The sequence below is a fragment of the Bufo bufo genome, chromosome 5, assembly GCF_905171765.1.
Source record: "Bufo bufo chromosome 5, aBufBuf1.1, whole genome shotgun sequence".
Taxonomy (NCBI): domain Eukaryota; kingdom Metazoa; phylum Chordata; class Amphibia; order Anura; family Bufonidae; genus Bufo; species Bufo bufo.
In genome coordinates, this window is record NC_053393.1 from 93,311,268 (window position 1) to 93,322,874 (window position 11,607).

At 49.0% G+C, this 11,607-nt stretch overlaps 1 pseudogene; it reads right to left on the reverse strand.

The window, feature by feature from the left end:
• Window positions 1–219: 219 nt before the first annotated feature.
• LOC121002401 lies at window positions 220–1,018 on the reverse strand (annotated as a pseudogene).
• Window positions 1,019–11,607: the final 10,589 nt, after the last annotated feature.

Genomic DNA, 11,607 nt, shown 5'->3' on the forward strand with positions numbered 1-11,607 from the left:
TCGTCCATCTCACTGTATTTCATCCCCAGAAGGCTATGGACTTCCTGGAAAGTGTCGGCGACGGAGCAGACGTCTTTCATGACCATCTCCTGGCTACTCACTGCCATGAGTCTCTTGGCTTCTTCATCCATATCAGCCCTTTCAACTTGTGCAGCAGAAACTTCTTCCAGCTTCTCTGCCTCAGCCGGCACCGCAGCGCCACCATCTTCAGACCCATTCTCAACAGGAGCTGACTTGGATTTCTTGGCCTCTTCTACACGGTGCTTCATCTGTTTTCATATGCACCTTATTTTTCTCTGCCTGGTCTTTATACTGTTCAGCATTGCGCCTTTAATTTACCAGTTGCATTAGCACATCCTTCAGCTTTTTCTCTTTTTCTCTGAGCGACAGACTTGTTTACTTGCAGCATGTCTTTCTTTTGTCTCAGTATCAAGCTGTTCCTCCAGTTGTGCTATCTTTGCTTCCAAGGTTGTTATGGATTCCTTGAATTTGGAGTTAATATAGCCTTTCAATTCTTGCAACTTTGCTTTTAACGCCCTGTTTTTGCATTCAGATCAGCATTAATCTGGTCAATCTGGAGAATAGCCGTTCTCAGTCTGTCGTTGACCAATTCATCTCTTTCCTGTAGGGCTTGCCTTTTGACACACTCTGCCGCAGAAAGCTCCTCCTGCATATGGATCCTCTCCACCTCCAGACTTTTAAGTTTCTTTTCATTTTCTTTAGGCTGACTTAAAATATCATCCCTGGATGCTCTAGTGTCTTCCAACTCTCTTTGGTAACCCTTCTTTTGCGCCTGCAATTTACACAGTTGTTTACTGGCATCTTCTCTATTTTGGTTTGCCGAGTCAATTTGTCCCACTAAGTCTTTTAGATGCATCTCCAGCTTCTTTCTAGCTGCTACAGCCAATAAACATTGCTTCCTTTCATCTACAAGCTACGCTTCCAATTCTTTTACTTGTCTGACAAGTTGTATCTTCTTGTCTTCACTCTGCTCATATTGTGCCCTAATAGCTTGCATGCTAACTTCTAAGTGCTACTTGGCATCCTTTTTGGGTGGAAATTCATTTTTATCAACCCTGCACCCGGGCTCACTAATCATAGAACACTGTGAAGACTGCTTATCTGCACCTGGTACATGTGCTACACCCTCTAACACTTCCACTTTCCTGCACATTTACCACAGTGGGTACCCTCAGCTCTGTGCTACCAATATTATCAATCAGCATTTCTAAATCATATACATTTTTACCAACAGCGGGAGCTTCTTCCCCGATCACAGCCTGACAAAAAAGGGGTGTCATCATCATCATCACAATTACATATTTCACATAACTTCACACTTTCATTAGTCCTTTCAGTTTACTTGCCATGTTCGCTTTGTATCTTATCTGCACCATTGTTTCAATGGTAATTTCTCTCACACCTTCATTTAAAGGGATAGGTACAAGTTCTGCAGAAGTTTCATCACTTGCTGCAGAAGTGACTCCCCCCCCAATTTCCAAAATAATGGGAAGTCCCGACCCAATATCACTTTATGCATAAGTCTTTTGACTACTCTGACTTCATAGGTTACAGTCCCAATCAGAGTCACCAGCTTAACCCGAGCCACTGGGTAAGACTTGGCATCCCCGTGGATGCCCAGCACACACATGCTTTTATCCGGCACATACCGTATTTTTCGCCCTATAAGACGCACCTAGGTTTTTGAGGCGGAAAATAAGAAAAAAATTATTTTGAACCAAAAGGTGTGCTTTTGGTGGGTTTTGAACTAATGGTGGTCTGTGGATGACACTATTATGGGGGATCTGTGGATGACACTGTTAAGGAGGGGATCTGTGGATGACACTGTTATGGGGGCATCTGTGAATGACACTGTTATAGTGGATCTGTGGATGGCACTGTTATGGAGGGGATCTGTGGATGGCACTGTTATGGAGGGGATCTATGGATGGCACTGTTATGGGGGGATCTGTAGATGGCATTGTTATGGGGGATCGTTGTATGGCACTGTTATGGGGGGATCTGTGGATGACACTGTTATGGGGAGGGGTTGTGTGGATGAACATGCTATGGGGGGATCTGTGGATGACGCTATATAGCATCTTATGCTATATGTGTCATCCACAGATCCACCCCATATCAGTGTCCCCCAATACATCGGGCCCCGACGCTCACAGCAGTATACATATCTAAACAGTAATCCTTAACCTCAAGTAACTTTAACTTTAAAGCAGTGCTATCATGTTTACTACCGTACCTTACAATCAAGCTCTGGTAACAGGCAGAGCAGACGGTGGCGTAACGTCACTCACTCATGTCACGTGCCTGCTCCGCCTGCTTCATTCTTAAAGTGGGAGGAGCAGGCGCGTGATGAGAGTGAGTGACGTCACGCCGCCACCCACTCTGCCTGTTACCGGAGCTTGATTGTAAAGTAGTAAACATGACAGCGCTGCTTTAAAGTTAAAGTTGTGGTTAAGGATTACTGTTTAGATATCTATACTGCTGTGAGTGGCGGGGCCTGGTGTTAGAGTACAGTGACTGCACCGGGCCCCGCCGCGAGTTGCCGGCCTCCAGCCCCTCCTCCCTCCTCCCTTCCTGCTGATACATCGCTACACTGCGCAGCATTGTAGCCGGCGATGTATCAGCGTTAGCGATGTAAAAATTGCAGCATTCACCCCATAAGATGCACTTCCATTTCCCCCCACTTTTGGGGGGAAAGTGCGTCTTATAAAGCGAAAAATACGGTAATTCCCACCAACGAAACTGGCATGCACCAAGGTGACCAGACTACCGGAGTCCAAAAGAGCCCTGACGGAGCAGTCGTTTACCACCAGAGTACAAATCTGTGGCTCAGTCTCTAGTCCTGGTGAGGCCGCACAAACTGACACCGCATACAGCGACTATCTCCGGCCAGATCCACACTCCATGGGCTCTGAGGTAAGAGGGCAATGGGCAGCAATATGTCCCCACTAACGGCACCTCCAGCACTAGAGCATCCCAAGTTTCCTCGGTGGGAAGACCTTTCCAGGACTAGACTGCCCGTGGTAGTCAATCATATCCCCACGCCTAACCTCTAGAGCCTTGCTCCCTCTTGCACCCTTCCATACACCCCTAACAGCTGGAACTCTCTTACCCACAGATGACACGGGTCTGACACTCCGGTGAGGTGTTGCAGGGACATCACGGAGGTAGTCCTCAGTTGCCAGGAAACATTCCATTAGGTTAACGAGCTTGTTAGCAGTTTGGGGGTCTCCATGTCCGACACACTGCTGTAGCTCTGCAGTAGTAATCTACCACAACTTTCTCCATGATTTGGAACGGTGTACAAGACTCGGGTTCCAGCCACTTCCCTATGAGATGAATGAGGTCATACATCTGAGATCGGGCAGGCTGGTCCATGGTGTAGCTTCACGTGTGGACCCTCCCGACACGAACAGCCAACATAACACTAAAGCGAGCCAGGACCTCCATTTTTAACTTGGCATAGTCCTGGATATCCTGCTCCCTCAGGTCATAGTAGGCCTTTTGTGGTTCACTGGACAGAAATGGTGCAAGGGCCTCTGCCCACTCTGCTACTGGCAGTCTTTTTCTCTTTCTGACACTCTTTCAAACACGGTGAGGTAGGCCTCAACGTCATCATCGGGCATCAGCTTTTGCAAGGCCCGCTGCACAGACCTCCTCACATTAAAAGACTCTGTAGGGCTTATCTGCACTCGTTGGGATGGAGCTACAACAGTCTCTCTCAATTCAGCAATCTGCTCCATCAGCAAGTGATTGGTTTCCTGCTGTCAGGCCTGGGCCTCCACCTGAGCCTGCCATTGTGCATGTAAGGTCTCTTCATGACACTTTTTATCCTCAAAGTTGGCCTGTTGTTGCTGCGCATTGGCCAGCACCATCTGCTTTAGTATTTCCTCCATTGAGGTCGATGAACTTGGCAAAGCTGCAGCAGCATTCATCCAGGAAACTGCATTGGTCAGGGCACGTGTGATGTTACGGGACACATATTGGTGTAAGGCGGGCACGGCACACCTTGAAAAATAGTGGTGGCTCAGGACTGCGTAATGCGGGATGAACGCCGACATCAGGCTGCGGAAGGCCTCAGTGTCCACAAGCCTAAATGGCAACATTTCACGGGGCCAGTAATTTGGATTGTTGCGCATTTAGTGCTATGGCCTGTGGGTGGGTGTGTCACGCCCATGTGCATGGTCGTGACTCCTTGGGAGCCGCATGCAGTTGCCCGCGGTCTGGGTGTTTTGTCAACCGCAGCTGGGGGCTGTTAGTAGTTTGCCTCAAGTGCGGTTGCCGTGGACAACAGGTGTTTGTTGGCAGTGTAGCAGCCTGAGCTGGTTGCTAGGCGTCTCACTGTTGATGCGTGCGGTTGCCTCTGGCTATGTGTGTGTGTATGTATGCCCTTTCTCTGTCTGGTGTGCACAAGGTTTATGTATGTGTGCACTGTGACACTTCCCTTCACTTGTGGCTGCCCGTGGCAACAAGTGGTGTTGTGTACATGTGGTGGCAGTGTCTCGGCCTTCTGGCTATTTCCCAGGACATGATTGCCACGCATGTCGTTTCCTGCGGTAACAGCTGCAGTGTGATAGTTAATTGTACACTTCCCCTTTAAGTGGCTTTCTTCCCTTGCCTGGTGTAGGAAGGGTTAACTCCCTTCTTTGTGTGTGAACACTGGGTGTGTCTGTGTGTGGGTGTGGCTACTTGGGCTTTTTAGCTTCCGCTGGATGCCTGTATCTGAGGGGTACTTCAGCCATGGTTAGCTGGAGTCATCCTCCTGGTTATATACCATCTGCCAGTGAGGGCCACCCTTGTGGTCATAAGTTATGTTAGACATTATTGTCTTTGTATTGTTATATGTCTAGTGGTGTCTTTATCTTTATTGCAGCTTATGGTCCTGGGTTCCTGTGTGATGTGTGGTGTGGGCTGTGTCCGTTTGTGTTCATGTGGACAGCAGCTCTCGTGCATGGGTTCCAGGCTGTGTGTCTGTAGCAGGTACTTGTAATACTAGTTTACTTACCTGCCATTGCAATATGCTGTACATGTGCCCCTTTCCTTGCAGCCTAGCCACTGAGACTCCTGTTCATCCGTGATGTGGAGGAACGGGTCGTATTTTACTCTGCTCCTAGTTCAGGGCCACCCTGAGGGCTAGTAGGGATCTTAGGTTCATGTGTATGAGCCCTCCTACCATCAGGGTCGGCTCATACGGCTAGGAGACAGGGTCAGAATTAGGGATGTAATAGGAGGTGACCTGCTCACTGATTCCTGTCCTGTCCTAGCAGCTATCTTTCATATTGACATCCCACGGATTAGAGTTACCCCCACTCTGATCCGTGACAGGGTGGGTATTTGCACTTGCGTTTAAAGGCCTGGGGTAAGGACATTTGGACTCTGCACTGGGACACGGAAGAGGATGTGGGCGCTGATGGTGTTTGCGAAGGTCCAGGTGCAGGGGGGAGGCATCCGGGCCTGCACCTTGGACAGGGGATTGACCAGCACGTATCACAAGGGAAGAGGAGGCAGTGGTGTGACCCGCAGACACAGACTGTGGACCCAGGTGTTCGGCCCACTTATTATGGTGCTTGGATGCCATGTGGTGGATCATGCTGGTGGTGGTGAGGTTGCTAGTGTTCACACCCCGGCTCATTTTGGTACGGCACAGATTGCAAACTACTATTCTTTTGTCATCCGCACTTTCCTCAAAAAAGCACCACACTGCGGAACTCCTACCCCTTGGGAAGGGATATTTCAACAAGGGGGTGCTCCGTGCAACAGTTGCGGGCCTATTTGGTGTGGCCCGCCTTCTCCCTTTTGCCACCCCACTGCCTCTTCCAACCTGTTGTGGTGCAGCAGATCCCTCCTCCTCTGTACTTCTGTCCTCACTCGGCTTTCCACCTTCCCAGGTTGGGTCAGTGACTTCATCGGACACCACCTCCTCTTACACTTCCTCACTCTGCTCATCCTCCTTTCTTGTTGACCTAACCACAACCTCAGTGATTGACAACTGTGTCTCATCCTCTTCATCAACCTCTTGAGACAGTAATTGCCGTTGACTTATTGGCAACTGTGTCTCATCATCATACACCTCATTAAACAGTAATTGTCGTTCCCGACCGTCATCTTCTTATGACTGGGAATGCTCAAGAGTTTGGGAAGTTTGGGAATCAGGGCACAAGATCTTTTCGGTCTTCAAGCGTGCTTGGCGAGAGGGCCAAATCAAGGAATGGCGCAGAAAATAGCTGATCGGAATATCTGAGTGTGGGATCACTTGTTTGCTCCAGTCTCTCCATGATGGGAGGAAGGAGGTTCAGGGTGAGGATTGTGTTGAGCAGACTCTCGGCTACCGAGACTGGACTTGGTGAAAGACACTGCTGTGCTAAAGCATCTGGAAGCATTATCTGCTGCAATCCAACCAACCACCTGGTCGCACTGGTCTGACTTCTAGAGTGGTGTCCTGCGCCGCCCTGCACACTGGGACATGAAGCTAGGTATCGTGGATGATTGTTTTTCTTGTGCTCTGGCAGCATGCACAGTCTCAACGCGCCCAGGCCCACGGCCTCTGCGTGCACCGACCACTTCCCCGTCCCTTACTGCTCGCCTTCTTCATATTGAATGTTATATATGCTTGAAAGTATGTCACACGTACAGTAGCGTAGGATTTGGAAGTGTATGCACAAAAATATTTAAAAAGGTATTTGGAATGTTTAAACGTCACACAGGAAATATTCCGCAGATAATGTCAATGCTGTCACCAGAGGCTAATAAAAAATTACTGGTAATTTCACATGTATTTGGGATCAGGAAACGTTATACAGGAGAGGTACCACTGGTAATGTCACTGTCCAAAGCGTCTTTGTAAAAAGTACACTGTATGTCACAGATAAATTTACGTTACACTGGAGATGTAGCACTGGTAATGTCACTGTCAAATGCGGACACCGTCAATTGAAAAAGTACACTGGATGTTACAGAAATATTTTGGATGCGCACACTTTACACTGGAGATGTGGCGCAACTAATGTCACTGTCAGAAGCGGATACCGTCTATTGAAAAAGTACACTGGATGTCAGATACATTTTTGGATGCGCATACATTTCACTGTAGATGTGGCGCAGCAAATGTCACTGTCCACACCGGAGACAGTCTATTGAAAAAGTACACTGGATGTTACAGATATTTTTTGGATGCTCACACTTTACATTGGAGATGTGGCGCAGCTAATGTTACTGTCCGCAGCAGACACCATCTACGGAAAAAGTACACTGGATGTCACAGATTTTTTTGGGAAGCACACATTTTACACTGGAGATGTGGCGTTGCGCAGCTAATGTCACTGTCTGCAGCGGCCTAACTATTGCAAGCTATTTAGCGAGTGAGGCGCTAAAAATAGATATTGCTCCCACACACAATAGTCCTTAGAAGGACTTTTGGGTCTGTAGAGTTTTAGCTATTTTGCACTATTCAGCACCATATGACACGATCCGGCCAGCCAATCACTGTAATGCCAGTAGCCAACATGGCTACGGCATTACAGTGAGCGGAGCACTTACCTGCACGTTTATTGGCTGCGTAGCAGCTAAAAAAACGTTACGGGGCGGAGACTCTAGCATTGCGCTTGACCACATGTGGTATTCGGCCGAATACCGCCATGTGCTGAGCATCGAGATGCTCGTGCCGAACCAGTGTTCGGCCGGGCATGCTCGATCATTACTACAATAGAGTGTATTCAGTACATCATAAACAACACATTTAAAGTGCCTTTATGTTCATCAGCTTTCCCCTGGTAGAGTCGAAAAGTAAATGTTAATCCAGGCCTTTTTCATTTTTATAAGAGTCAACCTGTCAGCATTTTCAGTTTACAGGCGGATACACTTATCTGTTATAATGCCACCAGCAGCACTAAATACCCGCTCAGACAAAACGCTGGTGGCAGAGCAGGCCAGCACTTCCAAGGCGTAGAGCTCCAGTTCATGCCCCATGTCCAACTTGGACACCCAGTAGTTATAAGGCACTGAGGGATCATTGAGGACGCTGACATGGTCTGTTATGTACTCCATCACTATCTTCCAAAATTTTTCCCTCCTTGTGACAGTAGGCCGTGCATCAGGGTGAGGGTGCTAGCGGGGTGTCATGAAACTGTCCCAGGCTTTGAAGAGTGTTGCCCTGCCTCTGTTGGAACTGCTGTGTGTTCCCCTTGTCTCCCATCCTCGGTTGCCCAAGGAACTATGGACTCTGCCGCCAGCGTTGTCAGATGGAAATTTTTGGGCCAATTTTTCAACAAGGATCTTCTGGTATTGCACCATTTTGCTCATCCTCTCTTTGTAGCGGGGGTCGATAAGGGTGAACAACCAGTAATCCGTGTTGTCTAAAATGCGTATAACACGCGTGTCGTGGGAAAGGCAGCCTAACATGAAGTTAGCCATGTGTGCCAAAGTACCAACAGGCAAGATTTCACTGTCGTCATCAGGAAGATCACTCTCAATCTCCTCATCCTATTTCTCCTCTTCTGCCCACCCAGGCTGAACAGATGGAATTAAACTTCCAAGGGTACTACCCTCTGTAGCAAAGGCAACCGTCTCCTGTTCCTCCTCTTCATCGTCCAATTCGCGCTGAGAAGACGAACTGAGGGTGGTCTGGCAATTACCTTGTTTACTTTCTTCCCCCATTTCCTCCTCTTCCACATGCAAAGCGTCGTCCTTAATTGTGAGCAGAGAGCGTTTGAGTAGACACAGAAGTGGGATGGTTACACTGACAACGCTCACCATCTGTGTTGATTCCTCAAAGTTTCTTAAAACCTCACAGTGGTCAGACATCCATGCCGACCCCTAGCTTGTGAATAGCAGAAGCTAACTGGGAAGGAGACGACCATGTTGCAACTGGTATTCCACTACTGCCCTTTGCTGCTCACAAAGCCTGGCCAACATGTGGAACGTCGAGTTCCAGCGCATGCTCACAGGCTCGGACTGGCCCACAGGGGTACAGGGGAATCCCCCGGTGGGCCCCTGAGCAAGGTGGGCCCCTAGTCTCCCAACCCCTGCACAAGGGGCACATAACACATTAGATTTAGTATACTACATACATATATTCAATGTACAGCACCTCAACCAGCCGATGTTCATATAAAAAACGTGTTAGATTATTTATTATGTTTGAATGTATCCGTACGGTGGGCCCCCAAAATAAATTTTACTGGTGGGCCCTAGGTGCCCCAGTCCGACACTGCATGCTCATGTCGCACAACAGCCGGTGAGCTGGCGTTGACAGACCGGATAAAGCTGTTGATGACTTGTGGAAATGTGCACACACGCGGCGCACCTTCACCAGTAGCTCAGGCAAATTGGGGTAGGTTTTGAGAAACCTCTGAGCCACTAAGTTGAAGACGTGGGCTAAGCATGGGATGTGTGTGAGCTTGCTGAGCTCCAAAGCTGCCACCAAGTTACGGCCATTATCAGACACAACCATGCCTGGTTCTAGGTTGAGTGGCAAGAGCCACAGCTCAGTCTGGTCTCTAATCCCCTCCACAGCTCTGCGGCGGTGTGTTGTTTGTCCCCTAAGCATATCAGCTTCAGAAGGCCTGTTGCTGCTTCCCCACTGCAGTACTACACTGCTTCCAGCTACCGACTGATGGCTGACTGGTGCTACACGTGGATAATTCCTAGGTGGAAGTGGAGGAGGAGGCGTAGGAAGAGAAGTGGGGGTTGGAGCCACTAACGTAGGTGCTGGTGGAAACCCTGAACGATGTAGGGCCCGCAATCCTTAGCGTCGGTAGCACCTGTAACATCCCAGGGTACGACTCGCTTCCGGCCTCCACAACATTCACACATTGTGCCGTCAGGTAAATGTAGCATTCCTGGCCGAATGCACTTATCCATATGTCCGTGGTTAAGTGGACCTTCCCAGTAACTGCGTTGGTCAGGGCACAGGTGAGGTTACGGGACACATGTTGGTGTAAGGCGGGCGCGGCACACAGTGAAAAATAGTGGCGGCTGGGGACTGCGTAACGAGGGACGGCCGCCGACATCAGGCTGCGGAAGGCCTTAGTGTCCACTAGCCTAAATGGCAACATTTCCAGGGCCAGTAATTTTTAAAGTTGCACATTTAGTGCTATGGCCAGTGGGTGGGTGGCAGGGTATTTGCGCTTGCGTTCAAATGCCTGGGGTAAGGACATTTGTACGCTGCACTGGCACACGGAAGTGGATGTGGTCGCTGATGGTGCTTGTGAAGGTCTAGGTGCAGGGTGGGATGCATCCAGGCCAGCGCCTTTGATAGGAGATAGGCCAGCTAGTAACGCAGGGGAAGAGGAGGCAGTGGTGTGACCCACAGACACAGGTTGTGGACCCAGGTGTTAGTCAAACTTATTATGGTGCTTGGATGCCATGTGGTTGATCATGCTGGTGGTGGTGAGGTTTCTAGTGTTTACGCCCCGGCTCATTTTGGTATGGCACAGGTTGCAAACTACTATTATTTTGTTGTCTGCACGTTCCTCAAAAAAGCACCATACTGCGGAACACCTACCCCTTGGCACGGGAGATTTCCGCAAGAGGGTGCTCCGTGGAACAGTTGCGGGCCTGTTTGGTGTGGCCCGCCTTCTCTCTTTTGCCACCTCACTGCCTCTTCCAGCCTGTTGCGGTGAAGCAGATCCCTCTGTACTGCTGTCCTCGCTCGGATTTCCACCCTCCCAGGTTGGGTCAGTGACTTCATCGTCCACCACCTCCTCTTCCACTTCCTCACTCTGCTCATCCTCCTGACTTATTGACCTAACCATAACCTCAGTGATTGACAACTGTGTCTCATCCTCTTCGTCAACCTCTTGAGACAGTAATTGCTGTTGACTTATTGGCAACTGTGTCTCATCATCTTCCACCTTATTAAACAGTAATTGCTGTTCCCCACCGTCATCTTCTTGTGTCTGTGGATACTCAAGAGTTTGGGAATCAGGGCACAAGATCTGTCGCTCTTCAGGCGTGCTTGGCGAGAGGGCTAAATCAAGGAATGGTACTGAAAAGAGGTCTCAGAATATCCGAGTGTGGGATCACTTGTTTGCCCAGACTCTCCATGGTGGGAGGAAGGAGGATCAGGGTGAGGATTGTGTTGAGTAGACTCTTGGCTACTGAGACTGGACTTGGTGGAAAACAGGGTGGTGCTTAACAGACTGGAAGCATTATCTGCTGCAATCCAACCGACCACCTGGTTGCACTGGTCTGACTTCAAGAGTGGTGTCCTTCTCCGCCCTGCACACTGGGGCATGAAGCTACAGTAGGTATCATAGATAATTGTTTTTCTTGTGCTCTGGCAGCAGGCACAGTTTCAACGCTCCCAGGGCCACGGCCTCTGCGTGCACCATCAGCATCACGCCACTTCCCCATCCCTTACTGCTTGCCTTCTTTATATTAAATGTTATATATGCTTAAAAGTATGTCACACGTACAGTAGCGTAGGATTTGAAAGTGTATGCGCAAACAAATTTTAAAAGGTATTTGGAATGTGGAAACGCCACACAGGAGATATCCCGCAGATAATGTCAATGCTGTCACCAGCGACAAATGAAAAATTTCAGGGAATGTCACAGGTTTTTTGGATGAGGAAACGTTATACAGGAG